Source organism: Danio aesculapii, unplaced genomic scaffold (assembly GCF_903798145.1).
Source record: "Danio aesculapii unplaced genomic scaffold, fDanAes4.1, whole genome shotgun sequence".
NCBI lineage: Eukaryota > Metazoa > Chordata > Actinopteri > Cypriniformes > Danionidae > Danio > Danio aesculapii.
The window spans coordinates 1-21,449 of NW_026613886.1; the positions used below are offsets into that span (position 1 = coordinate 1).

Sequence of the window (21,449 nt, forward strand, 5' to 3'; positions counted from 1 at the left end):
ATAGCAAAAGAAGACTCTTTCATCAAGGTCTGTTTGTAAATTATGTCTTTAGGAAGAGCCAACACCAATGTGCCAAACCCAGGGTCGAGGTAAATTATGGACGCAATTCCAAGAACTTGCCAAAGGGGCACTCGGATTTGAAAGGTGGATATTAGCATTTGTACCAGTGACCTCTTGATCTGCAGTCAAATGCTCTCCACTGAGCTATACCCCCTCGTGAAAGAAGACTGTTGGTATAGCAAAAGAAGACTTTTTCATCAAGGTCTGTTTGTAAAAGTAATTTGCAAATAAAAAAGCAATTAATTATGCTGTTTAAAAGAGCCAAAATCATTGTTTCAAACCGAGGGTCGAGTTAAACTACTTGACAACTCTAAGGTCTTGCCAAAGGGGGCTCCTGGATTAGAAACAGGGACCTCTTGATCTGCAGTCAAATGCTCTACCACTGAGCTATACCCCCTCTGAAAAAAAGACTGGTATAGCAAAATAAGAATTTGTACCAGTGACCTCTTGATCTGCAGATAAATGCTCTCCACTGAGCTATACCCCCTCGTAAAAGAAGACTGTTGGTATAGCAAAAGAAGACTCTTTCATCAAGGTCAGTTTGTAAAAGTAATTTGCAAATAAAAAAGTAATGAATTATGCTGTTTGGAAGAGACAAATCCAATGTGCCAAAACCAGGGTAGATGTAAATCACAGAGACAACTCCAAGGTCTTGCCAAAGGGGACATCCGGATTTGATCCGGGGACCTCTTGATCTGCAGTCAAATGCTCTACCACTGAGCTATACCCCCTCGTGAAATCTGCAGTCAAATGCTCTACCACTGAGCTATACCCCCTCTTAAAAAAGACTGCTGGTATAGAAAAAAGACTCTTTCATCAAGGTCTGTTTGTAAATTATGTCTTTAGGAAGAGCCAACACCAATGTGCCAAACCCAGGGTCGAGGTAAATTATGGACGCAATTCCAAGAACTTGCCAAAGGGGCACTCGGATTTGAAAGGTGGATATTAGCATTTGTACCAGTGACCTCTTGATCTGCAGTCAAATGCTCTCCACTGAGCTATACCCCCTCGTGAAAGAAGACTGTTGGTATAGCAAAAGAAGACTTTTTCATCAAGGTCTGTTTGTAAAAGTAATTTGCAAATAAAAAAGCAATTAATTATGCTGTTTAAAAGAGCCAAAATCATTGTTTCAAACCCAGGGTCGAGTTAAACTACTTGACAACTCTAAGGTCTTGCCAATGGGGGCTCCTGGATTAGAAACAGGGACCTCTTGGTCTGCAGTCAAATGCTCTACCACTGAGCTATACCCCCTCTGAAAAAAAGACTGGTATAGCAAAATAAGAATTTGTACCAGTGACCTCTTGATAGAGCCAACACCAATGTGCCAAACCCAGGGTCGAGGTAAATTATGGACGCAATTCCAAGAACTTGCCAAAGGGGCACTCGGATTTGAAAGGTGGATATTAGCATTTGTACCAGTGACCTCTTGATCTGCAGTCAAATGCTCTCCACTGAGCTATACCCCCTCGTGAAAGAAGACTGTTGGTATAGCAAAAGAAGACTTTTTCATCAAGGTCTGTTTGTAAAAGTAATTTGCAAATAAAAAAGCAATTAATTATGCTGTTTAAAAGAGCCAAAATCATTGTTTCAAACCGAGGGTTGAGTTAAACTACTTGACAACTCTAAGGTCTTGCCAAAGGGGGCTCCTGGATTAGAAACAGGGACCTCTTGATCTGCAGTCAAATGCTCTACCACTGAGCTATACCCCCTCTTAAAAAAAGACTGGTATAGCAAAATAAGAATTTGTACCAGTGACCTCTTGATCTGCAGATAAATGCTCTCCACTGAGCTATACCCCCTCGTAAAAGAAGACTGTTGGTATAGCAAAAGAAGACTCTTTCATCAAGGTCAGTTTGTAAAAGTAATTTGCAAATAAAAAAGTAATGAATTATGCTGTTTGGAAGAGACAAATCCAATGTGCCAAAACCAGGGTAGATGTAAATCACAGAGACAACTCCAAGGTCTTGCCAAAGGGGACATCCGGATTTGATCCGGGGACCTCTTGATCTGCAGTCAAATGCTCTACCACTGAGCTATACCCCCTCGTGAAATCTGCAGTCAAATGCTCTACCACTGAGCTATACCCCCTCTGAAAAAAAGACTGGTATAGCAAAATAAGAATTTGTACCAGTGACCTCTTGATCTGCAGTCAAATGCTCTACCACTGAGCTATACCCCCTCTTAAAAAAAGACTTCTGGTATAGAAAAAAGACTCTTTCATCAAGGTCTGTTTGTAAATTATGTCTTTAGGAAGAGCCAACACCAATCTGCCAAACCCAGGGTCGAGGTAAATTATGGACGCAATTCCAAGAACTTGCCAAAGGGGCACTCGGATTTGAAAGGTGGATATTAGCATTTGTACCAGTGACCTCTTGATCTGCAGTCAAATGCTCTCCACTGAGCTATACCCCCTCGTGAAAGAAGACTGTTGGTATAGCAAAAGAAGACTTTTTCATCAAGGTCTGTTTGTAAAAGTAATTTGCAAATAAAAAAGCAATTAATTATGCTGTTTAAAAGAGCCAAAATCATTGTTTCAAACCCAGGGTCGAGTTAAACTACTTGACAACTCTAAGGTCTTGCCAAAGGGGGCTCCTGGATTAGAAACAGGGACCGCTTGATCTGCAGTCAAATGCTCTACCACTGAGCTATACCCCCTCTGAAAAAAAGACTGGTATAGCAAAATAAGAATTTGTACCAGTGACCTCTTGATCTGCAGTCAAATGCTCTCCACTGAGCTATACCCCCTCGTAAAAGAAGACTGTTGGTATAGCAAAAGAAGACTCTTTCATCAAGGTCAGTTTGTAAAAGTAATTTGCAAATAAAAAAGTAATGAATTATGCTGTTTGGAAGAGACAAATCCAATGTGCCAAAACCAGGGTAGATGTAAATCACAGAGACAACTCCAAGGTCTTGCCAAAGGGGACATCCGGATTTGATCCGGGGACCTCTTGATCTGCAGTCAAATGCTCTACCACTGAGCTATACCCCCTCGTGAAATCTGCAGTCAAATGCTCTACCACTGAGCTATACCCCCTCTTAAAAAAAGACTGCTGGTATAGAAAAAAGACTCTTTCATCAAGGTCTGTTTGTAAATTATGTCTTTAGGAAGAGCCAACACCAATGTGCCAAACCCAGGGTCGAGGTAAATTATGGACGCAATTCCAAGAACTTGCCAAAGGGGCACTCGGATTTGAAAGGTGGATATTAGCATTTGTACCAGTGACCTCTTGATCTGCAGTCAAATGCTCTCCACTGAGCTATACCCCCTCGTGAAAGAAGACTGTTGGTATAGCAAAAGAAGACTTTTTCATCAAGGTCTGTTTGTAAAAGTAATTTGCAAATAAAAAAGCAATTAATTATGCTGTTTAAAAGAGCCAAAATCATTGTTTCAAACCCAGGGTCGAGTTAAACTACTTGACAACTCTAAGGTCTTGCCAATGGGGGCTCCTGGATTAGAAACAGGGACCTCTTGGTCTGCAGTCAAATGCTCTACCACTGAGCTATACCCCCTCTGAAAAAAAGACTGGTATAGCAAAATAAGAATTTGTACCAGTGACCTCTTGATAGAGCCAACACCAATGTGCCAAACCCAGGGTCGAGGTAAATTATGGACGCAATTCCAAGAACTTGCCAAAGGGGCACTCGGATTTGAAAGGTGGATATTAGCATTTGTACCAGTGACCTCTTGATCTGCAGTCAAATGCTCTCCACTGAGCTATACCCCCTCGTGAAAGAAGACTGTTGGTATAGCAAAAGAAGACTTTTTCATCAAGGTCTGTTTGTAAAAGTAATTTGCAAATAAAAAAGCAATTAATTATGCTGTTTAAAAGAGCCAAAATCATTGTTTCAAACCGAGGGTCGAGTTAAACTACTTGACAACTCTAAGGTCTTGCCAAAGGGGGCTCCTGGATTAGAAACAGGGACCTCTTGATCTGCAGTCAAATGCTCTACCACTGAGCTATACCCCCTCTGAAAAAAAGACTGGTATAGCAAAATAAGAATTTGTACCAGTGACCTCTTGATCTGCAGATAAATGCTCTCCACTGAGCTATACCCCCTCGTAAAAGAAGACTGTTGGTATAGCAAAAGAAGACTCTTTCATCAAGGTCAGTTTGTAAAAGTAATTTGCAAATAAAAAAGCAATGAATTATGCTGTTTGGAAGAGACAAATCCAATGTGCCAAAACCAGGGTCAATGTAAATCACAGAGACAACTCCAAGGTCTTGCCAAAGGGGGCATCCGGATTTGAACCGGGGACCTCTTGATCTGCAGTCAAATGCTCTACCACTGAGCTATACCCCCTCTTAAAAAAAGACTTCTGGTATAGAAAAAAGACTCTTTCATCAAGGTCTGTTTGTAAATTATGTCTTTAGGAAGAGCCAACACCAATCTGCCAAACCCAGGGTCGAGGTAAATTATGGACGCAATTCCAAGAACTTGCCAAAGGGGCACTCGGATTTGAAAGGTGGATATTAGCATTTGTACCAGTGACCTCTTGATCTGCAGTCAAATGCTCTCCACTGAGCTATACCCCCTCGTGAAAGAAGACTGTTGGTATAGCAAAAGAAGACTTTTTCATCAAGGTCTGTTTGTAAAAGTAATTTGCAAATAAAAAAGCAATTAATTATGCTGTTTAAAAGAGCCAAAATCATTGTTTCAAACCCAGGGTCGAGTTAAACTACTTGACAACTCTAAGGTCTTGCCAATGGGGGCTCCTGGATTAGAAACAGGGACCTCTTGGTCTGCAGTCAAATGCTCTACCACTGAGCTATACCCCCTCTGAAAAAAAGACTGGTATAGCAAAATAAGAATTTGTACCAGTGACCTCTTGATAGAGCCAACACCAATGTGCCAAACCCAGGGTCGAGGTAAATTATGGACGCAATTCCAAGAACTTGCCAAAGGGGCACTCGGATTTGAAAGGTGGATATTAGCATTTGTACCAGTGACCTCTTGATCTGCAGTCAAATGCTCTCCACTGAGCTATACCCCCTCGTGAAAGAAGACTGTTGGTATAGCAAAAGAAGACTTTTTCATCAAGGTCTGTTTGTAAAAGTAATTTGCAAATAAAAAAGCAATTAATTATGCTGTTTAAAAGAGCCAAAATCATTGTTTCAAACCCAGGGTCGAGTTAAACTACTTGACAACTCTAAGGTCTTGCCAAAGGGGGCTCCTGGATTAGAAACAGGGACCGCTTGATCTGCAGTCAAATGCTCTACCACTGAGCTATACCCCCTCTGAAAAAAAGACTGGTATAGCAAAATAAGAATTTGTACCAGTGACCTCTTGATCTGCAGATAAATGCTCTCCACTGAGCTATACCCCCTCGTAAAAGAAGACTGTTGGTATAGCAAAAGAAGACTCTTTCATCAAGGTCTGTTTGTAAATTATGTCTTTAGGAAGAGCCAACACCAATGTGCCAAACCCAGGGTCGAGGTAAATTATGGACGCAATTCCAAGAACTTGCCAAAGGGGCACTCGGATTTGAAAGGTGGATATTAGCATTTGTACCAGTGACCTCTTGATCTGCAGTCAAATGCTCTCCACTGAGCTATACCCCCTCGTGAAAGAAGACTGTTGGTATAGCAAAAGAAGACTTTTTCATCAAGGTCTGTTTGTAAAAGTAATTTGCAAATAAAAAAGCAATGAATTATGCTGTTTAAAAGAGCCAAAATCATTGTTTCAAACCGAGGGTCGAGTTAAACTACTTGACAACTCTAAGGTCTTGCCAAAGGGGGCTCCTGGATTAGAAACAGGGACTTCTTGATCTGCAGTCAAATGCTCTACCACTGAGCTATACCCCCTCTGAAAAAAAGACTGGTATAGCAAAATAAGAATTTGTACCAGTGACCTCTTGATCTGCAGATAAATGCTCTCCACTGAGCTATACCCCCTCGTAAAAGAAGACTGTTGGTATAGCAAAAGAAGACTCTTTCATCAAGGTCAGTTTGTAAAAGTAATTTGCAAATAAAAAAGTAATGAATTATGCTGTTTGGAAGAGACAAATCCAATGTGCCAAAACCAGGGTAGATGTAAATCACAGAGACAACTCCAAGGTCTTGCCAAAGGGGACATCCGGATTTGATCCGGGGACCTCTTGATCTGCAGTCAAATGCTCTACCACTGAGCTATACCCCCTCGTGAAATCTGCAGTCAAATGCTCTACCACTGAGCTATACCCCCTCTTAAAAAAAGACTGCTGGTATAGAAAAAAGACTCTTTCATCAAGGTCTGTTTGTAAATTATGTCTTTAGGAAGAGCCAACACCAATGTGCCAAACCCAGGGTCGAGGTAAATTATGGACGCAATTCCAAGAACTTGCCAAAGGGGCACTCGGATTTGAAAGGTGGATATTAGCATTTGTACCAGTGACCTCTTGATCTGCAGTCAAATGCTCTCCACTGAGCTATACCCCCTCGTAAAAGAAGACTGTTGGTATAGCAAAAGAAGACTTTTTCATCAAGGTCTGTTTGTAAAAGTAATTTGCAAATAAAAAAGCAATTAATTATGCTGTTTAAAAGAGCCAAAATCATTGTTTCAAACCCAGGGTCGAGTTAAACTACTTGACAACTCTAAGGTCTTGCCAATGGGGGCTCCTGGATTAGAAACAGGGACCTCTTGGTCTGCAGTCAAATGCTCTACCACTGAGCTATACCCCCTCTGAAAAAAAGACTGGTATAGCAAAATAAGAATTTGTACCAGTGACCTCTTGATAGAGCCAACACCAATGTGCCAAACCCAGGGTCGAGGTAAATTATGGACGCAATTCCAAGAACTTGCCAAAGGGGCACTCGGATTTGAAAGGTGGATATTAGCATTTGTACCAGTGACCTCTTGATCTGCAGTCAAATGCTCTCCACTGAGCTATACCCCCTCGTGAAAGAAGACTGTTGGTATAGCAAAAGAAGACTTTTTCATCAAGGTCTGTTTGTAAAAGTAATTTGCAAATAAAAAAGCAATTAATTATGCTGTTTAAAAGAGCCAAAATCATTGTTTCAAACCCAGGGTCGAGTTAAACTACTTGACAACTCTAAGGTCTTGCCAAAGGGGGCTCCTGGATTAGAAACAGGGACCTCTTGATCTGCAGTCAAATGCTCTACCACTGAGCTATACCCCCTCTGAAAAAAAGACTGGTATAGCAAAATAAGAATTTGTACCAGTGACCTCTTGATCTGCAGATAAATGCTCTCCACTGAGCTATACCCCCTCGTAAAAGAAGACTGTTGGTATAGCAAAAGAAGACTCTTTCATCAAGGTCAGTTTGTAAAAGTAATTTGCAAATAAAAAAGTAATGAATTATGCTGTTTGGAAGAGACAAATCCAATGTGCCAAAACCAGGGTAGATGTAAATCACAGAGACAACTCCAAGGTCTTGCCAAAGGGGACATCCGGATTTGATCCGGGGACCTCTTGATCTGCAGTCAAATGCTCTACCACTGAGCTATACCCCCTCGTGAAATCTGCAGTCAAATGCTCTACCACTGAGCTATACCCCCTCTGAAAAAAAGACTGGTATAGCAAAATAAGAATTTGTACCAGTGACCTCTTGATCTGCAGTCAAATGCTCTACCACTGAGCTATACCCCCTCTTAAAAAAAGACTGCTGGTATAGAAAAAAGACTCTTTCATCAAGGTCTGTTTGTAAATTATGTCTTTAGGAAGAGCCAACACCAATGTGCCAAACCCAGGGTCGAGGTAAATTATGGACGCAATTCCAAGAACTTGCCAAAGGGGCACTCGGATTTGAAAGGTGGATATTAGCATTTGTACCAGTGACCTCTTGATCTGCAGTCAAATGCTCTCCACTGAGCTATACCCCCTCGTGAAAGAAGACTGTTGGTATAGCAAAAGAAGACTTTTTCATCAAGGTCTGTTTGTAAAAGTAATTTGCAAATAAAAAAGCAATTAATTATGCTGTTTAAAAGAGCCAAAATCATTGTTTCAAACCCAGGGTCGAGTTAAACTACTTGACAACTCTAAGGTCTTGCCAAAGGGGGCTCCTGGATTAGAAACAGGGACCGCTTGATCTGCAGTCAAATGCTCTACCACTGAGCTATACCCCCTCTGAAAAAAAGACTGGTATAGCAAAATAAGAATTTGTACCAGTGACCTCTTGATCTGCAGATAAATGCTCTCCACTGAGCTATACCCCCTCGTAAAAGAAGACTGTTGGTATAGCAAAAGAAGACTCTTTCATCAAGGTCAGTTTGTAAAAGTAATTTGCAAATAAAAAAGCAATGAATTATGCTGTTTGGAAGAGACAAATCCAATGTGCCAAAACCAGGGTCAATGTAAATCACAGAGACAACTCCAAGGTCTTGCCAAAGGGGGCATCCGGATTTGAACCGGGGACCTCTTGATCTGCAGTCAAATGCTCTACCACTGAGCTATACCCCCTCTTAAAAAAAGACTTCTGGTATAGAAAAAAGACTCTTTCATCAAGGTCTGTTTGTAAATTATGTCTTTAGGAAGAGCCAACACCAATGTGCCAAACCCAGGGTCGAGGTAAATTATGGACGCAATTCCAAGAACTTGCCAAAGGGGCACTCGGATTTGAAAGGTGGATATTAGCATTTGTACCAGTGACCTCTTGATCTGCAGTCAAATGCTCTCCACTGAGCTATACCCCCTCGTGAAAGAAGACTGTTGGTATAGCAAAAGAAGACTTTTTCATCAAGGTCTGTTTGTAAAAGTAATTTGCAAATAAAAAAGCAATTAATTATGCTGTTTAAAAGAGCCAAAATCATTGTTTCAAACCCAGGGTCGAGTTAAACTACTTGACAACTCTAAGGTCTTGCCAAAGGGGGCTCCTGGATTAGAAACAGGGACCTCTTGATCTGCAGTCAAATGCTCTACCACTGAGCTATACCCCCTCTGAAAAAAAGACTGGTATAGCAAAATAAGAATTTGTACCAGTGACCTCTTGATCTGCAGATAAATGCTCTCCACTGAGCTATACCCCCTCGTAAAAGAAGACTGTTGGTATAGCAAAAGAAGACTCTTTCATCAAGGTCTGTTTGTAAATTATGTCTTTAGGAAGAGCCAACACCAATCTGCCAAACCCAGGGTCGAGGTAAATTATGGACGCAATTCCAAGAACTTGCCAAAGGGGCACTCGGATTTGAAAGGTGGATATTAGCATTTGTACCAGTGACCTCTTGATCTGCAGTCAAATGCTCTCCACTGAGCTATACCCCCTCGTGAAAGAAGACTGTTGGTATAGCAAAAGAAGACTTTTTCATCAAGGTCTGTTTGTAAAAGTAATTTGCAAATAAAAAAGCAATTAATTATGCTGTTTAAAAGAGCCAAAATCATTGTTTCAAACCCAGGGTCGAGTTAAACTACTTGACAACTCTAAGGTCTTGCCAAAGGGGGCTCCTGGATTAGAAACAGGGACCGCTTGATCTGCAGTCAAATGCTCTACCACTGAGCTATACCCCCTCTGAAAAAAAGACTGGTATAGCAAAATAAGAATTTGTACCAGTGACCTCTTGATCTGCAGATAAATGCTCTCCACTGAGCTATACCCCCTCGTAAAAGAAGACTGTTGGTATAGCAAAAGAAGACTCTTTCATCAAGGTCAGTTTGTAAAAGTAATTTGCAAATAAAAAAGCAATGAATTATGCTGTTTGGAAGAGACAAATCCAATGTGCCAAAACCAGGGTCAATGTAAATCACAGAGACAACTCCAAGGTCTTGCCAAAGGGGGCATCCGGATTTGAACCGGGGACCTCTTGATCTGCAGTCAAATGCTCTACCACTGAGCTATACCCCCTCTTAAAAAAAGACTGCTGGTATAGAAAAAAGACTCTTTCATCAAGGTCTGTTTGTAAATTATGTCTTTAGGAAGAGCCAACACCAATGTGCCAAACCCAGGGTCGAGGTAAATTATGGACGCAATTCCAAGAACTTGCCAAAGGGGCACTCGGATTTGAAAGGTGGATATTAGCATTTGTACCAGTGACCTCTTGATCTGCAGTCAAATGCTCTCCACTGAGCTATACCCCCTCGTGAAAGAAGACTGTTGGTATAGCAAAAGAAGACTTTTTCATCAAGGTCTGTTTGTAAAAGTAATTTGCAAATAAAAAAGCAATTAATTATGCTGTTTAAAAGAGCCAAAATCATTGTTTCAAACCCAGGGTCGAGTTAAACTACTTGACAACTCTAAGGTCTTGCCAAAGGGGGCTCCTGGATTAGAAACAGGGACCGCTTGATCTGCAGTCAAATGCTCTACCACTGAGCTATACCCCCTCTGAAAAAAAGACTGGTATAGCAAAATAAGAATTTGTACCAGTGACCTCTTGATCTGCAGATAAATGCTCTCCACTGAGCTATACCCCCTCGTAAAAGAAGACTGTTGGTATAGCAAAAGAAGACTCTTTCATCAAGGTCTGTTTGTAAATTATGTCTTTAGGAAGAGCCAACACCAATGTGCCAAACCCAGGGTCGAGGTAAATTATGGACGCAATTCCAAGAACTTGCCAAAGGGGCACTCGGATTTGAAAGGTGGATATTAGCATTTGTACCAGTGACCTCTTGATCTGCAGTCAAATGCTCTCCACTGAGCTATACCCCCTCGTGAAAGAAGACTGTTGGTATAGCAAAAGAAGACTTTTTCATCAAGGTCTGTTTGTAAAAGTAATTTGCAAATAAAAAAGCAATTAATTATGCTGTTTAAAAGAGCCAAAATCATTGTTTCAAACCCAGGGTCGAGTTAAACTACTTGACAACTCTAAGGTCTTGCCAAAGGGGGCTCCTGGATTAGAAACAGGGACCGCTTGATCTGCAGTCAAATGCTCTACCACTGAGCTATACCCCCTCTGAAAAAAAGACTGGTATAGCAAAATAAGAATTTGTACCAGTGACCTCTTGATCTGCAGATAAATGCTCTCCACTGAGCTATACCCCCTCGTAAAAGAAGACTGTTGGTATAGCAAAAGAAGACTCTTTCATCAAGGTCAGTTTGTAAAAGTAATTTGCAAATAAAAAAGTAATGAATTATGCTGTTTGGAAGAGACAAATCCAATGTGCCAAAACCAGGGTAGATGTAAATCACAGAGACAACTCCAAGGTCTTGCCAAAGGGGACATCCGGATTTGATCCGGGGACCTCTTGATCTGCAGTCAAATGCTCTACCACTGAGCTATACCCCCTCGTGAAATCTGCAGTCAAATGCTCTACCACTGAGCTATACCCCCCTCTTAAAAAAAGACTGCTGGTATAGAAAAAAGACTCTTTCATCAAGGTCTGTTTGTAAATTATGTCTTTAGGAAGAGCCAACACCAATGTGCCAAACCCAGGGTCGAGGTAAATTATGGACGCAATTCCAAGAACTTGCCAAAGGGGCACTCGGATTTGAAAGGTGGATATTAGCATTTGTACCAGTGACCTCTTGATCTGCAGTCAAATGCTCTCCACTGAGCTATACCCCCTCGTGAAAGAAGACTGTTGGTATAGCAAAAGAAGACTTTTTCATCAAGGTCTGTTTGTAAAAGTAATTTGCAAATAAAAAAGCAATTAATTATGCTGTTTAAAAGAGCCAAAATCATTGTTTCAAACCCAGGGTCGAGTTAAACTACTTGACAACTCTAAGGTCTTGCCAATGGGGGCTCCTGGATTAGAAACAGGGACCTCTTGGTCTGCAGTCAAATGCTCTACCACTGAGCTATACCCCCTCTGAAAAAAAGACTGGTATAGCAAAATAAGAATTTGTACCAGTGACCTCTTGATAGAGCCAACACCAATGTGCCAAACCCAGGGTCGAGGTAAATTATGGACGCAATTCCAAGAACTTGCCAAAGGGGCACTCGGATTTGAAAGGTGGATATTAGCATTTGTACCAGTGACCTCTTGATCTGCAGTCAAATGCTCTCCACTGAGCTATACCCCCTCGTGAAAGAAGACTGTTGGTATAGCAAAAGAAGACTTTTTCATCAAGGTCTGTTTGTAAAAGTAATTTGCAAATAAAAAAGCAATTAATTATGCTGTTTAAAAGAGCCAAAATCATTGTTTCAAACCCAGGGTCGAGTTAAACTACTTGACAACTCTAAGGTCTTGCCAAAGGGGGCTCCTGGATTAGAAACAGGGACCTCTTGATCTGCAGTCAAATGCTCTACCACTGAGCTATACCCCCTCTGAAAAAAAGACTGGTATAGCAAAATAAGAATTTGTACCAGTGACCTCTTGATCTGCAGATAAATGCTCTCCACTGAGCTATACCCCCTCGTAAAAGAAGACTGTTGGTATAGCAAAAGAAGACTCTTTCATCAAGGTCAGTTTGTAAAAGTAATTTGCAAATAAAAAAGTAATGAATTATGCTGTTTGGAAGAGACAAATCCAATGTGCCAAAACCAGGGTAGATGTAAATCACAGAGACAACTCCAAGGTCTTGCCAAAGGGGACATCCGGATTTGATCCGGGGACCTCTTGATCTGCAGTCAAATGCTCTACCACTGAGCTATACCCCCTCGTGAAATCTGCAGTCAAATGCTCTACCACTGAGCTATACCCCCTCTGAAAAAAAGACTGGTATAGCAAAATAAGAATTTGTACCAGTGACCTCTTGATCTGCAGTCAAATGCTCTACCACTGAGCTATACCCCCTCTTAAAAAAAGACTGCTGGTATAGAAAAAAGACTCTTTCATCAAGGTCTGTTTGTAAATTATGTCTTTAGGAAGAGCCAACACCAATGTGCCAAACCCAGGGTCGAGGTAAATTATGGACGCAATTCCAAGAACTTGCCAAAGGGGCACTCGGATTTGAAAGGTGGATATTAGCATTTGTACCAGTGACCTCTTGATCTGCAGTCAAATGCTCTCCACTGAGCTATACCCCCTCGTGAAAGAAGACTGTTGGTATAGCAAAAGAAGACTTTTTCATCAAGGTCTGTTTGTAAAAGTAATTTGCAAATAAAAAAGCAATTAATTATGCTGTTTAAAAGAGCCAAAATCATTGTTTCAAACCCAGGGTCGAGTTAAACTACTTGACAACTCTAAGGTCTTGCCAAAGGGGGCTCCTGGATTAGAAACAGGGACCTCTTGATCTGCAGTCAAATGCTCTACCACTGAGCTATACCCTCTCTGAAAAAAAGACTGGTATAGCAAAATAAGAATTTGTACCAGTGACCTCTTGATCTGCAGATAAATGCTCTCCACTGAGCTATACCCCCTCGTAAAAGAAGACTGTTGGTATAGCAAAAGAAGACTCTTTCATCAAGGTCTGTTTGTAAATTATGTCTTTAGGAAGAGCCAACACCAATGTGCCAAACCCAGGGTCGAGGTAAATTATGGACGCAATTCCAAGAACTTGCCAAAGGGGCACTCGGATTTGAAAGGTGGATATTAGCATTTGTACCAGTGACCTCTTGATCTGCAGTCAAATGCTCTCCACTGAGCTATACCCCCTCGTGAAAGAAGACTGTTGGTATAGCAAAAGAAGACTTTTTCATCAAGGTCTGTTTGTAAAAGTAATTTGCAAATAAAAAAGCAATTAATTATGCTGTTTAAAAGAGCCAAAATCATTGTTTCAAACCCAGGGTCGAGTTAAACTACTTGACAACTCTAAGGTCTTGCCAAAGGGGGCTCCTGGATTAGAAACAGGGACCGCTTGATCTGCAGTCAAATGCTCTACCACTGAGCTATACCCCCTCTGAAAAAAAGACTGGTATAGCAAAATAAGAATTTGTACCAGTGACCTCTTGATCTGCAGATAAATGCTCTCCACTGAGCTATACCCCCTCGTAAAAGAAGACTGTTGGTATAGCAAAAGAAGACTCTTTCATCAAGGTCAGTTTGTAAAAGTAATTTGCAAATAAAAAAGTAATGAATTATGCTGTTTGGAAGAGACAAATCCAATGTGCCAAAACCAGGGTAGATGTAAATCACAGAGACAACTCCAAGGTCTTGCCAAAGGGGACATCCGGATTTGATCCGGGGACCTCTTGATCTGCAGTCAAATGCTCTACCACTGAGCTATACCCCCTCGTGAAATCTGCAGTCAAATGCTCTACCACTGAGCTATACCCCCTCTTAAAAAAAGACTGCTGGTATAGAAAAAAGACTCTTTCATCAAGGTCTGTTTGTAAATTATGTCTTTAGGAAGAGCCAACACCAATGTGCCAAACCCAGGGTCGAGGTAAATTATGGACGCAATTCCAAGAACTTGCCAAAGGGGCACTCGGATTTGAAAGGTGGATATTAGCATTTGTACCAGTGACCTCTTGATCTGCAGTCAAATGCTCTCCACTGAGCTATACCCCCTCGTGAAAGAAGACTGTTGGTATAGCAAAAGAAGACTTTTTCATCAAGGTCTGTTTGTAAAAGTAATTTGCAAATAAAAAAGCAATTAATTATGCTGTTTAAAAGAGCCAAAATCATTGTTTCAAACCCAGGGTCGAGTTAAACTACTTGACAACTCTAAGGTCTTGCCAAAGGGGGCTCCTGGATTAGAAACAGGGACCTCTTGGTCTGCAGTCAAATGCTCTACCACTGAGCTATACCCCCTCTGAAAAAAAGACTGGTATAGCAAAATAAGAATTTGTACCAGTGACCTCTTGATAGAGCCAACACCAATGTGCCAAACCCAGGGTCGAGGTAAATTATGGACGCAATTCCAAGAACTTGCCAAAGGGGCACTCGGATTTGAAAGGTGGATATTAGCATTTGTACCAGTGACCTCTTGATCTGCAGTCAAATGCTCTCCACTGAGCTATACCCCCTCGTGAAAGAAGACTGTTGGTATAGCAAAAGAAGACTTTTTCATCAAGGTCTGTTTGTAAAAGTAATTTGCAAATAAAAAAGCAATTAATTATGCTGTTTAAAAGAGCCAAAATCATTGTTTCAAACCGAGGGTTGAGTTAAACTACTTGACAACTCTAAGGTCTTGCCAAAGGGGGCTCCTGGATTAGAAACAGGGACCTCTTGATCTGCAGTCAAATGCTCTACCACTGAGCTATACCCCCTCTGAAAAAAAGACTGGTATAGCAAAATAAGAATTTGTACCAGTGACCTCTTGATCTGCAGATAAATGCTCTCCACTGAGCTATACCCCCTCGTAAAAGAAGACTGTTGGTATAGCAAAAGAAGACTCTTTCATCAAGGTCTGTTTGTAAATTATGTCTTTAGGAAGAGCCAACACCAATGTGCCAAACCCAGGGTCGAGGTAAATTATGGACGCAATTCCAAGAACTTGCCAAAGGGGCACTCGGATTTGAAAGGTGGATATTAGCATTTGTACCAGTGACCTCTTGATCTGCAGTCAAATGCTCTCCACTGAGCTATACCCCCTCGTGAAAGAAGACTGTTGGTATAGCAAAAGAAGACTTTTTCATCAAGGTCTGTTTGTAAAAGTAATTTGCAAATAAAAAAGCAATTAATTATGCTGTTTAAAAGAGCCAAAATCATTGTTTCAAACCCAGGGTCGAGTTAAACTACTTGACAACTCTAAGGTCTTGCCAAAGGGGGCTCCTGGATTAGAAACAGGGACCGCTTGATCTGCAGTCAAATGCTCTACCACTGAGCTATACCCCCTCTGAAAAAAAGACTGGTATAGCAAAATAAGAATTTGTACCAGTGACCTCTTGATCTGCAGATAAATGCTCTCCACTGAGCTATACCCCCTCGTAAAAGAAGACTGTTGGTATAGCAAAAGAAGACTCTTTCATCAAGGTCAGTTTGTAAAAGTAATTTGCAAATAAAAAAGCAATGAATTATGCTGTTTGGAAGAGACAAATCCAATGTGCCAAAACCAGGGTCAATGTAAATCACAGAGACAACTCCAAGGTCTTGCCAAAGGGGGCATCCGGATTTGAACCGGGGACCTCTTGATCTGCAGTCAAATGCTCTACCACTGAGCTATACCCCCTCTTAAAAAAAGACTTCTGGTATAGAAAAAAGACTCTTTCATCAAGGTCTGTTTGTAAATTATGTCTTTAGGAAGAGCCAACACCAATCTGCCAAACCCAGGGTCGAGGTAAATTATGGACGCAATTCCAAGAACTTGCCAAAGGGGCACTCGGATTTGAAAGGTGGATATTAGCATTTGTACCAGTGACCTCTTGATCTGCAGTCAAATGCTCTCCACTGAGCTATACCCCCTCGTGAAAGAAGACTGTTGGTATAGCAAAAGAAGACTTTTTCATCAAGGTCTGTTTGTAAAAGTAATTTGCAAATAAAAAAGCAATTAATTATGCTGTTTAAAAGAGCCAAAATCATTGTTTCAAACCGAGGGTCGAGTTAAACTACTTGACAACTCTAAGGTCTTGCCAAAGGGGGCTCCTGGATTAGAAACAGGGACCGCTTGATCTGCAGTCAAATGCTCTACCACTGAGCTATACCCCCTCTGAAAAAAAGACTGGTATAGCAAAATAAGAATTTGTACCAGTGACCTCTTGATCTGCAGATAAATGCTCTCCACTGAGCTATACCCCCTCGTAAAAGAAGACTGTTGGTATAGCAAAAGAAGACTCTTTCATCAAGGTCTGTTTGTAAATTATGTCTTTAGGAAGAGCCAACACCAATCTGCCAAACCCAGGGTCGAGGTAAATTATGGACGCAATTCCAAGAACTTGCCAAAGGGGCACTCGGATTTGAAAGGTGGATATTAGCATTTGTACCAGTGACCTCTTGATCTGCAGTCAAATGCTCTCCACTGAGCTATACCCCCTCGTGAAAGAAGACTGTTGGTATAGCAAAAGAAGACTTTTTCATCAAGGTCTGTTTGTAAAAGTAATTTGCAAATAAAAAAGCAATTAATTATGCTGTTTAAAAGAGCCAAAATCATTGTTTCAAACCCAGGGTCGAGTTAAACTACTTGACAACTCTAAGGTCTTGCCAAAGGGGGCTCCTGGATTAGAAACAGGGACCGCTTGATCTGCAGTCAAATGCTCTACCACTGAGCTATACCCCCTCTGAAAAAAAGACTGGTATAGCAAAATAAGAATTTGTACCAGTGACCTCTTGATCTGCAGATAAATGCTCTCCACTGAGCTATACCCCCTCGTAAAAGAAGACTGTTGGTATAGCAAAAGAAGACTCTTTCATCAAGGTCAGTTTGTAAAAGTAATTTGCAAATAAAAAAGTAATGAATTATGCTGTTTGGAAGAGACAAATCCAATGTGCCAAAACCAGGGTAGATGTAAATCACAGAGACAACTCCAAGGTCTTGCCAAAGGGGACATCCGGATTTGATCCGGGGACCTCTTGATCTGCAGTCAAATGCTCTACCACTGAGCTATACCCCCTCGTGAAATCTGCAGTCAAATGCTCTACCACTGAGCTATACCCCCTCTTAAAAAAAGACTGCTGGTATAGAAAAAAGACTCTTTCATCAAGGTCTGTTTGTAAATTATGTCTTTAGGAAGAGCCAACACCAATGTGCCAAACCCAGGGTCGAGGTAAATTATGGACGCAATTCCAAGAACTTGCCAAAGGGGCACTCGGATTTGAAAGGTGGATATTAGCATTTGTACCAGTGACCTCTTGATCTGCAGTCAAATGCTCTCCACTGAGCTATACCCCCTCGTGAAAGAAGACTGTTGGTATAGCAAAAGAAGACTTTTTCATCAAGGTCTGTTTGTAAAAGTAATTTGCAAATAAAAAAGCAATTAATTATGCTGTTTAAAAGAGCCAAAATCATTGTTTCAAACCCAGGGTCGAGTTAAACTACTTGACAACTCTAAGGTCTTGCCAATGGGGGCTCCTGGATTAGAAACAGGGACCTCTTGATCTGCAGTCAAATGCTCTACCACTGAGCTATACCCCCTCTGAAAAAAAGACTGGTATAGCAAAATAAGAATTTGTACCAGTGACCTCTTGATAGAGCCAACACCAATGTGCCAAACCCAGGGTCGAGGTAAATTATGGACGCAATTCCAAGAACTTGCCAAAGGGGCACTCGGATTTGAAAGGTGGATATTAGCATTTGTACCAGTGACCTCTTGATCTGCAGTCAAATGCTCTCCACTGAGCTATACCCCCTCGTGAAAGAAGACTGTTGGTATAGCAAAAGAAGACTTTTTCATCAAGGTCTGTTTGTAAAAGTAATTTGCAAATAAAAAAGCAATTAATTATGCTGTTTAAAAGAGCCAAAATCATTGTTTCAAACCGAGGGTCGAGTTAAACTACTTGACAACTCTAAGGTCTTGCCAAAGGGGGCTCCTGGATTAGAAACAGGGACCTCTTGATCTGCAGTCAAATGCTCTACCACTGAGCTATACCCCCTCTGAAAAAAAGACTGGTATAGCAAAATAAGAATTTGTACCAGTGACCTCTTGATCTGCAGATAAATGCTCTCCACTGAGCTATACCCCCTCGTAAAAGAAGACTGTTGGTATAGCAAAAGAAGACTCTTTCATCAAGGTCAGTTTGTAAAAGTAATTTGCAAATAAAAAAGTAATGAATTATGCTGTTTGGAAGAGACAAATCCAATGTGCCAAAACCAGGGTAGATGTAAATCACAGAGACAACTCCAAGGTCTTGCCAAAGGGGGCATCCGGATTTGAACCGGGGACCTCTTGATCTGCAGTCAAATGCTCTACCACTGAGCTATACCCCCTCTTAAAAAAAGACTGCTGGTATAGAAAAAAGACTCTTTCATCAAGGTCTGTTTGTAAATTATGTCTTTAGGAAGAGCCAACACCAATGTGCCAAACCCAGGGTCGAGGTAAATTATGGACGCAATTCCAAGAACTTGCCAAAGGGGCACTCGGATTTGAAAGGTGGATATTAGCATTTGTACCAGTGACCTCTTGATCTGCAGTCAAATGCTCTCCACTGAGCTATACCCCCTCGTGAAAGAAGACTGTTGGTATAGCAAAAGAAGACTTTTTCATCAAGGTCTGTTTGTAAAAGTAATTTGCAAATAAAAAAGCAATTAATTATGCTGTTTAAAAGAGCCAAAATCATTGTTTCAAACCCAGGGTCGAGTTAAACTACTTGACAACTCTAAGGTCTTGCCAATGGGGGCTCCTGGATTAGAAACAGGGACCTCTTGGTCTGCAGTCAAATGCTCTACCACTGAGCTATACCCCCTCTGAAAAAAAGACTGGTATAGCAAAATAAGAATTTGTACCAGTGACCTCTTGATAGAGCCAACACCAATGTGCCAAACCCAGGGTCGAGGTAAATTATGGACGCAATTCCAAGAACTTGCCAAAGGGGCACTCGGATTTGAAAGGTGGATATTAGCATTTGTACCAGTGACCTCTTGATCTGCAGTCAAATGCTCTCCACTGAGCTATACCCCCTCGTGAAAGAAGACTGTTGGTATAGCAAAAGAAGACTTTTTCATCAAGGTCTGTTTGTAAAAGTAATTTGCAAATAAAAAAGCAATTAATTATGCTGTTTAAAAGAGCCAAAATCATTGTTTCAAACCGAGGGTTGAGTTAAACTACTTGACAACTCTAAGGTCTTGCCAAAGGGGGCTCCTGGATTAGAAACAGGGACCTCTTGATCTGCAGTCAAATGCTCTACCACTGAGCTATACCCCCTCTGAAAAAAAGACTGGTATAGCAAAATAAGAATTTGTACCAGTGACCTCTTGATCTGCAGATAAATGCTCTCCACTGAGCTATACCCCCTCGTAAAAGAAGACTGTTGGTATAGCAAAAGAAGACTCTTTCATCAAGGTCTGTTTGTAAATTATGTCTTTAGGAAGAGCCAACACCAATGTGCCAAACCCAGGGTCGAGGTAAATTATGGACGCAATTCCAAGAACTTGCCAAAGGGGCACTCGGATTTGAAAGGTGGATATTAGCATTTGTACCAGTGACCTCTTGATCTGCAGTCAAATGCTCTCCACTGAGCTATACCCCCTCGTGAAAGAAGACTGTTGGTATAGCAAAAGAAGACTTTTTCATCAAGGTCTGTTTGTAAAAGTAATTTGCAAATAAAAAAGCAATTAATTATGCTGTTTAAAAGAGCCAAAATCATTGTTTCAAACCCAGGGTCGAGTTAAACTACTTGACAACTCTAAGGTCTTGCCAAAGGGGGCTCCTGGATTAGAAACAGGGACCGCTTGATCTGCAGTCAAATGCTCTACCACTGAGCTATACCCCCTCTGAAAAAAAGACTGGTATAGCAAAATAAGAATTTGTACCAGTGACCTCTTGATCTGCAGATAAATGCTCTCCACTGAGCTATACCCCCTCGTAAAAGAAGACTGTTGGTATAGCAAAAGAAGACTCTTTCATCAAGGTCAGTTTGTAAAAGTAATTTGCAAATAAAAAAGCAATGAATTATGCTGTTTGGAAGAGACAAATCCAATGTGCCAAAACCAGGGTCAATGTAAATCACAGAGACAACTCCAAGGTCTTGCCAAAGGGGGCATCCGGATTTGAACCGGGGACCTCTTGATCTGCAGTCAAATGCTCTACCACTGAGCTATACCCCCTCTTAAAAAAAGACTGCTGGTATAGAAAAAAGACTCTTTCATCAAGGTCTGTTTGTAAATTATGTCTTTAGGAAGAGCCAACACCAATGTGCCAAACCCAGGGTCGAGGTAAATTATGGACGCAATTCCAAGAACTTGCCAAAGGGGCACTCGGATTTGAAAGGTGGATATTAGCATTTGTACCAGTGACCTCTTGATCTGCAGTCAAATGCTCTCCACTGAGCTATACCCCCTCGTGAAAGAAGACTGTTGGTATAGCAAAAGAAGACTTTTTCATCAAGGTCTGTTTGTAAAAGTAATTTGCAAATAAAAAAGCAATTAATTATGCTGTTTAAAAGAGCCAAAATCATTGTTTCAAACCCAGGGTCGAGTTAAACTACTTGACAACTCTAAGGTCTTGCCAATGGGGGCTCCTGGATTAGAAACAGGGACCTCTTGGTCTGCAGTCAAATGCTCTACCACTGAGCTATACCCCCTCTGAAAAAAAGACTGGTATAGCAAAATAAGAATTTGTACCAGTGACCTCTTGATAGAGCCAACACCAATGTGCCAAACCCAGGGTCGAGGTAAATTATGGACGCAATTCCAAGAACTTGCCAAAGGGGCACTCGGATTTGAAAGGTGGATATTAGCATTTGTACCAGTGACCTCTTGATCTGCAGTCAAATGCTCTCCACTGAGCTATACCCCCTCGTGAAAGAAGACTGTTGGTATAGCAAAAGAAGACTTTTTCATCAAGGTCTGTTTGTAAAAGTAATTTGCAAATAAAAAAGCAATTAATTATGCTGTTTAAAAGAGCCAAAATCATTGTTTCAAACCGAGGGTCGAGTTAAACTACTTGACAACTCTAAGGTCTTGCCAAAGGGGGCTCCTGGATTAGAAACAGGGACCTCTTGATCTGCAGTCAAATGCTCTACCACTGAGCTATACCCCCTCTTAAAAAAAGACTGGTATAGCAAAATAAGAATTTGTACCAGTGACCTCTTGATCTGCAGATAAA

At 41.2% G+C, this 21,449-nt stretch overlaps 26 non-coding genes across 26 annotated transcripts; all 26 read right to left on the bottom strand.

The window, feature by feature from the left end:
- Positions 1-385: 385 nt before the first annotated feature.
- On the bottom strand, positions 386-457 carry trnac-gca (transfer RNA cysteine (anticodon GCA)). The gene has a single exon. It is a non-coding gene; the product is annotated as a tRNA-Cys (tRNA).
- A 262-nt stretch (positions 458-719) lies between these two features.
- trnac-gca (transfer RNA cysteine (anticodon GCA)) lies at positions 720-791 on the bottom strand. Its single transcript has one exon. It is a non-coding gene; the product is annotated as a tRNA-Cys (tRNA).
- A 906-nt stretch (positions 792-1,697) lies between these two features.
- trnac-gca (transfer RNA cysteine (anticodon GCA)) lies at positions 1,698-1,769 on the bottom strand. The gene has a single exon. It is a non-coding gene; the product is annotated as a tRNA-Cys (tRNA).
- A 262-nt stretch (positions 1,770-2,031) lies between these two features.
- On the bottom strand, positions 2,032-2,103 carry trnac-gca (transfer RNA cysteine (anticodon GCA)). Its single transcript has one exon. It is a non-coding gene; the product is annotated as a tRNA-Cys (tRNA).
- Positions 2,104-2,977: 874 nt separating this feature from the next.
- On the bottom strand, positions 2,978-3,049 carry trnac-gca (transfer RNA cysteine (anticodon GCA)). Its single transcript has one exon. It is a non-coding gene; the product is annotated as a tRNA-Cys (tRNA).
- A 907-nt stretch (positions 3,050-3,956) lies between these two features.
- Positions 3,957-4,028, bottom strand: trnac-gca (transfer RNA cysteine (anticodon GCA)). Its single transcript has one exon. It is a non-coding gene; the product is annotated as a tRNA-Cys (tRNA).
- A 262-nt stretch (positions 4,029-4,290) lies between these two features.
- trnac-gca (transfer RNA cysteine (anticodon GCA)) lies at positions 4,291-4,362 on the bottom strand. The gene has a single exon. It is a non-coding gene; the product is annotated as a tRNA-Cys (tRNA).
- A 1,764-nt stretch (positions 4,363-6,126) lies between these two features.
- trnac-gca (transfer RNA cysteine (anticodon GCA)) lies at positions 6,127-6,198 on the bottom strand. Its single transcript has one exon. It is a non-coding gene; the product is annotated as a tRNA-Cys (tRNA).
- Positions 6,199-7,105: 907 nt separating this feature from the next.
- On the bottom strand, positions 7,106-7,177 carry trnac-gca (transfer RNA cysteine (anticodon GCA)). The gene has a single exon. It is a non-coding gene; the product is annotated as a tRNA-Cys (tRNA).
- Positions 7,178-7,439: 262 nt separating this feature from the next.
- trnac-gca (transfer RNA cysteine (anticodon GCA)) lies at positions 7,440-7,511 on the bottom strand. Its single transcript has one exon. It is a non-coding gene; the product is annotated as a tRNA-Cys (tRNA).
- An 874-nt stretch (positions 7,512-8,385) lies between these two features.
- trnac-gca (transfer RNA cysteine (anticodon GCA)) lies at positions 8,386-8,457 on the bottom strand. The gene has a single exon. It is a non-coding gene; the product is annotated as a tRNA-Cys (tRNA).
- Positions 8,458-8,861: 404 nt separating this feature from the next.
- On the bottom strand, positions 8,862-8,933 carry trnac-gca (transfer RNA cysteine (anticodon GCA)). The gene has a single exon. It is a non-coding gene; the product is annotated as a tRNA-Cys (tRNA).
- An 830-nt stretch (positions 8,934-9,763) lies between these two features.
- trnac-gca (transfer RNA cysteine (anticodon GCA)) lies at positions 9,764-9,835 on the bottom strand. The gene has a single exon. It is a non-coding gene; the product is annotated as a tRNA-Cys (tRNA).
- Positions 9,836-11,141: 1,306 nt separating this feature from the next.
- On the bottom strand, positions 11,142-11,213 carry trnac-gca (transfer RNA cysteine (anticodon GCA)). Its single transcript has one exon. It is a non-coding gene; the product is annotated as a tRNA-Cys (tRNA).
- Positions 11,214-12,121: 908 nt separating this feature from the next.
- On the bottom strand, positions 12,122-12,193 carry trnac-gca (transfer RNA cysteine (anticodon GCA)). The gene has a single exon. It is a non-coding gene; the product is annotated as a tRNA-Cys (tRNA).
- Positions 12,194-12,455: 262 nt separating this feature from the next.
- On the bottom strand, positions 12,456-12,527 carry trnac-gca (transfer RNA cysteine (anticodon GCA)). The gene has a single exon. It is a non-coding gene; the product is annotated as a tRNA-Cys (tRNA).
- A 1,442-nt stretch (positions 12,528-13,969) lies between these two features.
- Positions 13,970-14,041, bottom strand: trnac-gca (transfer RNA cysteine (anticodon GCA)). The gene has a single exon. It is a non-coding gene; the product is annotated as a tRNA-Cys (tRNA).
- Positions 14,042-14,948: 907 nt separating this feature from the next.
- trnac-gca (transfer RNA cysteine (anticodon GCA)) lies at positions 14,949-15,020 on the bottom strand. Its single transcript has one exon. It is a non-coding gene; the product is annotated as a tRNA-Cys (tRNA).
- Positions 15,021-15,850: 830 nt separating this feature from the next.
- Positions 15,851-15,922, bottom strand: trnac-gca (transfer RNA cysteine (anticodon GCA)). The gene has a single exon. It is a non-coding gene; the product is annotated as a tRNA-Cys (tRNA).
- Positions 15,923-17,228: 1,306 nt separating this feature from the next.
- On the bottom strand, positions 17,229-17,300 carry trnac-gca (transfer RNA cysteine (anticodon GCA)). The gene has a single exon. It is a non-coding gene; the product is annotated as a tRNA-Cys (tRNA).
- A 449-nt stretch (positions 17,301-17,749) lies between these two features.
- trnac-gca (transfer RNA cysteine (anticodon GCA)) lies at positions 17,750-17,821 on the bottom strand. The gene has a single exon. It is a non-coding gene; the product is annotated as a tRNA-Cys (tRNA).
- Positions 17,822-18,207: 386 nt separating this feature from the next.
- Positions 18,208-18,279, bottom strand: trnac-gca (transfer RNA cysteine (anticodon GCA)). The gene has a single exon. It is a non-coding gene; the product is annotated as a tRNA-Cys (tRNA).
- A 262-nt stretch (positions 18,280-18,541) lies between these two features.
- Positions 18,542-18,613, bottom strand: trnac-gca (transfer RNA cysteine (anticodon GCA)). Its single transcript has one exon. It is a non-coding gene; the product is annotated as a tRNA-Cys (tRNA).
- An 862-nt stretch (positions 18,614-19,475) lies between these two features.
- trnac-gca (transfer RNA cysteine (anticodon GCA)) lies at positions 19,476-19,547 on the bottom strand. Its single transcript has one exon. It is a non-coding gene; the product is annotated as a tRNA-Cys (tRNA).
- An 830-nt stretch (positions 19,548-20,377) lies between these two features.
- On the bottom strand, positions 20,378-20,449 carry trnac-gca (transfer RNA cysteine (anticodon GCA)). The gene has a single exon. It is a non-coding gene; the product is annotated as a tRNA-Cys (tRNA).
- Positions 20,450-21,311: 862 nt separating this feature from the next.
- trnac-gca (transfer RNA cysteine (anticodon GCA)) lies at positions 21,312-21,383 on the bottom strand. Its single transcript has one exon. It is a non-coding gene; the product is annotated as a tRNA-Cys (tRNA).
- Positions 21,384-21,449: the final 66 nt, after the last annotated feature.